Here is a 5301-nt window from a genome sequence, read left to right on the forward strand (position 1 = left end):
ATTAATTATCCCTGCACAATTCTATGAGTGAATTACGTTTTCTACTTGACCATCTACACTCCTGGAAATGGAAAAAATAACACATTGACACCGGTGTGTCAGACCCACCATACTTGCTCCGGACACTGCGAGAGGGCTGTACAAGCAATGATCACACGCACGGCACAGCGGACACACCAGGAACCGCGGTGTTGGCCGTCGAATGGCGCTAGCTGCGCAGCATTTGTGCACCGCCGCCGTCAGTGTCAGCCAGTTTGCCGTGGCATACGGAGCTCCATCGCAGTCTTTAACACTGGTAGCATGCCGAGACAGCGTGAACGTGAACCGTATGTGCAGTTGACGGACTTTGAGCGAGGACGTATAGTGGGCATGCGGGAGGCCGGGTGGACGTATCGCCGAATTGCTCAACACGTGGGGCGTGAGGTCTCCACAGTACATCGATGTTGTCGCCAGTGGTCGGCGGAAGGTGCACGTGCCCGTCGACCTGGGACCGGACCGCAGCGACGCACGGATGCACGCCAAGACCGTAGGATCCTACGCAGTGCCGTAGGGGACCGCACCGCCACTTCCCAGCAAATTAGGGACACTGTTGCTCCTGGGGTATCGGCGAGGACCATTCGCAACCGTCTCCATGAAGCTGGGCTACGGTCCCGCACACCGTTAGGCCGTCTTCCGCTCACGCCCCAACATCGTGCAGCCCGCCTCCAGTGGTGTCGCGACAGGCGTGAATGGAGGGACGAATGGAGACGTGTCGTCTTCAGCGATGAGAGTCGCTTCTGCCTTGGTGCCAATGATGGTCGTATGCGTGTTTGGCGCCGTGCAGGTGAGCGCCACAATCAGGACTGCATACGACCGAGGCACACAGGGCCAACACCCGGCATCATGGTGTGGGGAGCGATCTCCTACACTGGCCGTACACCACTGGTGATCGTCGAGGGGACACTGAATAGTGCACGGTACATCCAAACCGTCATCGAACCCATCGTTCTACCATTCCTAGACCGGCAAGGGAACTTGCTGTTCCAACAGGACAATGCACGTCCGCATGTATCCCGTGCCACCCAACGTGCTCTAGAAGGTGTAAGTCAACTACCCTGGCCAGCAAGATCTCCGGATCTGTCCCCCATTGAGCATGTTTGGGACTGGATGAAGCGTCGTCTCACGCGGTCTGCACGTCCAGCACGAACGCTGGTCCAACTGAGGCGCCAGGTGGAAATGGCATGGCAAGCCGTTCCACAGGACTACATCCAGCATCTCTACGATCGTCTCCATGGGAGAATAGCAGCCTGCATTGCTGCGAAAGGTGGATATACACTGTACTAGTGCCGACATTGTGCATGCTCTGTTGCCTGTGTCTATGTGCCTGTGGTTCTGTCAGTGTGATCATGTGATGTATCTGACCCCAGGAATGTGTCAATAAAGTTTCCCCTTCCTGGGACAATGAATTCACGGTGTTCTTATTTCAATTTCCAGGAGTGTATATACTCGCAGTATCGATGCGCAAAGTAGTACTGTACTGTTACTATTCCATGAGCGCATAATTACTCTTTGTAATATTTTCTCTGGTGTGTTGAGAGGACTTCTAGGATCTTCTCCGTGCCGATTAACCGCATTGAATAATTGTAATTTTGCTATTGAGATTACTGGAAGAAAGAGATTCAAAATATATTGTATGCTACTCAAGAAAAAATATACTGAGCATTTACATCAAAGGTGTGTAAAAAAAGCACTCCGTCTTCAGGCCACGAGTGGCCTACCGGGACTATCCGACCGCCGTGTCATCCTCAGAGGTGGATGCGGATAGGAGGGGCGTGGGGTCAGCACACCGCTCTCCCGGTCGTTACGATGGTATTCTTGACCGAAGCCGCTACCATTCTGTCGAGTAGCTCCTCAATTGGCATCATGAGGCTGAGTGCACCCCGAAAAATGGCAACAGCGCATGACGGCCCGAACGGTCACCCATCCAAGTGCCGGCCACGCCCGACAGCGCTTAACTTCGGTGATCTCACGGGAACCGGTGTGTCCACTGCGGCAAGGCCGTTTCCAAAGGTGTGCAAGGAATTTCATTATATATGTATTCTCTAATTTGAAATTTGCACGGAGGTGTCGTTTCGCTGGTAATCAGAAGGGAACTTCCGATGAATTGGAAACGAACCTGCAATTATTAGATCCAAGAGCTCTGTTATTTCATCGGATAATTAAACTCTATCAAAGCAAACTTTCCTCTTGATCTGAGGTCTCCCGACTGACTACGCAACGCAAAAAAACCAAGACATTTTATTTACACAGGATTGCAGATCGCTTCGAATCATCGAGACTGCGGACAAGGAAACTCATCGTCCAATTCTGATTAAACAAGTAAAGCTTAATTATAACTTTCTTGAGAGACTGTGATGACTGTGATATGGCTGCTTATGAATGAGATCATTAATATAATTCTAATAACCAACTTTCATCCTCACCAGCAACCAGTATAAACACAAGATTAATTAACATTATAAGCGGTAGTGGTGGTGGTGGTGGTGGTGGTGGTGGGGGGGGGGGGCTCTGAGTCCTCAGTATAAAAAAAAACGTCTTCACGTATGTTGTTCCATAACCCATAGCATTTCTCGTTTCACCAGCTACCCATGGCACCTAAAAATAACATTCTTTCAACGGAACAGTGAGTAGTTACTGGAATAACACAGTATATAATGACGTTTTACACAATAACCGTATGCAAAATACTTTCCTCTTCGCCTGCTATAATTTGCCAAAATCTCATTTTCATATCTGAAATCGTTTATGAATTATGAGAAATGCTGTGGATATTTCACTCTGGCTTTGTCGCCGGCGCAGCGCGATCGCAGTTGAGTGGGCTACATCAGATAAATTTTCTCGAGAGTGGTCACAAATAGATATCTATACCCTAGTCTAAAGAAACATTAAATATGCTAGCTACATTTCTTATGCAACAACATTTTGTATGATATGCACTAGACACAAAAATCATAGCGACGCCCTATTTTTCATTCCAAACTTCTTCGAATTTCACGCAGTGGCTTAGGCTTTCACGTAAATATAAAAATAACTATGACTATTAACGAAATGGCGGACACATCATCATGAACCTCACTTATAAGGCTATTAGCAAACCAAAAGTGAACTTTTCTTCCATATAGTTTATGTAAAATCGTTTGGGAAAGACTACAGAGTGCGTGCCTCGAGCCGGCCGCTGTGGCCGAGCGGTTCTAGGCGCTTCAGTCTGGAACTGCGCGACCGCTACGGTCGCAGATTCGAATACTGCCTCGGGCATGGATGTGTATGATGTCCTTAGGTTAGTTAGGTTTAAGTAGTTCTAATTTCTAGGGGACTGATGACCTCAGAAGTTAAGTCTCATAGTGCTCAGAGCCGTTTGAGCCATTTTTTGCGTGCCTCGATTCTGTCATCACCTACTGGCTGAAAGGTGGAAAACACTAATTGGCCCTCCCTTTCGAACAAATGAACGAACTCCCACAGCGCTTTGGACGAAAGGTGGTGACTGCGCATCGAACACTCTTTATCCTGCGCGAGCTAAATTACACTCCTGGATATTGAAACAAGAACACCGTGAATTCATTGTCCCAGGAAGGGGAAACTTTATTGACACATTCCTGGGGTCAGATACATCACATGATCACGCTGACAGAACCACAGGCACATAGACACAGGCAACAGAGCATGCACAATGTCGGCACTAGTACAGTGTATATCCACCTTTCGCAGCAATGCAGGCTGCTATTCTCCCATGGAGACGATCTTACAGATGCTGGATGTAGTCCTGTGGAACGGCTTGCCATGCCATTTCCACCTGGCGCCTCAGTTGGACCAGCGTTCGTGCTGGACGTGCAGACCGCGTGAGACGACGCTTCATCCAGTCCCAAACATGCTCAATGGGGGACAGATCCGGAGATCTTGCTGGCCAGGGTAGTTGAGTTACACCTTCTAGAGCACGTTGGGTGGCACGGGATACATGCGGACGTGCATTGTCCTGTTGGAACAGCAAGTTCCCTTGCCGGTCTAGGAATGGTAGAACGATGGGTTCGATGACGGTTTGGATGTACCGTGCACTATTCAGTGTCCCCTCGACGATCACCAGTGGTGTACGGCCAGTGTAGGAGATCGCTCCCCACACCATGATGCCGGGTGTTGGCCCTGTGTGCCTCGGTCGTATGCAGTCCTGATTGTGGCGCTCACCTGCACGGCGCCAAACACGCATACGACCATCATTGGCACCGAGGCAGAAGCGACTCTCATCGCTGAAGACGACACGTCTCCATTCGTCCCTCCATTCACGCCTGTCGCGACACCACTGGAGGCGGGCTGCACGATGTTGGGGCGTGAGCGGAAGACGGCCTAACGGTGTGCGGGACCGTAGCCCAGCTTCATGGAGACGGTTGAGAACGGTCCTCGCCGATACCCCAGGAGCAACAGTGTCCCTAATTTGCTGGGAAGTGGCGGTGCGGTCCCCTACGGCACTGCGTAGGATCCTACGGTCTTGGCGTGCATCCGTGCGTCGCTGCGGTCCGGTCCCAGGTCGACGGGCACGTGCACCTTCCGCCGACCACTGGCGACAACATCGATGTACTGTGGAGACCTCACGCCCCACGTGTTGAGCAATTCGGCGGTACGTCCACCCGGCCTCCCGCATGCCCACTATACGCCCTCGCTCAAAGTCCGTCAGCTGCACATACGGTTCACGTCCACGCTGTCGCGGCATGCTACCAGTGTAAAAGACTGCGATGGAGCTCCGTATGCCACGGCAAACTGGCTGACACTGACGGCGGCGGTGCACAAATGCTGCGCAGCTAGCGCCATTCGACGGCCAACACCGCGGTTCCTGGTGTGTCCGCTGTGCCGTGCGTGTGATCATTGCTTGTACAGCCCTCTCGCAGTGTCCGGAGCAAGTATGGTGGGTCTGACACACCGGTGTCAATGTGTTCTTTTTTCCATTTCCAGGAGTGTAGATACAATGTATTTAAAATAAAATGTATACCCCTAGCTGCATACAGGCGTTGATATAAGTCAACTGGGACAGTTGAAAATGTGTGCCCCGATCGGGACCCGAACCCGGGATCTCCTGCTTACATGGCAGACGTTCTATCCATTTTTTATAAAAAAATCTCATTTTGTTCTATATTGTTAGTTATATTTGTTCGTGGCGGACGTCTGATGACACCCATTTAGGTTCTTTACTGATCCATTCACTCAGTTTTTTTTTATTACAGGGGTAGCTAAACCCCTCTCACCGAACACGCTGAGCTACCGCGCCGGTTCTATCTG

At 50.7% G+C, this 5301-nt stretch overlaps 1 pseudogene; it reads right to left on the minus strand.

Annotated features, from left to right (window-relative positions):
• Nucleotides 1-1927: 1927 nt before the first annotated feature.
• On the minus strand, nucleotides 1928-2045 carry LOC126109978 (5S ribosomal RNA; annotated as a pseudogene).
• Between the last annotated feature and the right edge of the window lie 3256 nt (nucleotides 2046-5301).

The sequence above is a fragment of the Schistocerca cancellata genome, chromosome 12 (assembly GCF_023864275.1).
Source record: "Schistocerca cancellata isolate TAMUIC-IGC-003103 chromosome 12, iqSchCanc2.1, whole genome shotgun sequence".
Classification (NCBI taxonomy): domain Eukaryota; kingdom Metazoa; phylum Arthropoda; class Insecta; order Orthoptera; family Acrididae; genus Schistocerca; species Schistocerca cancellata.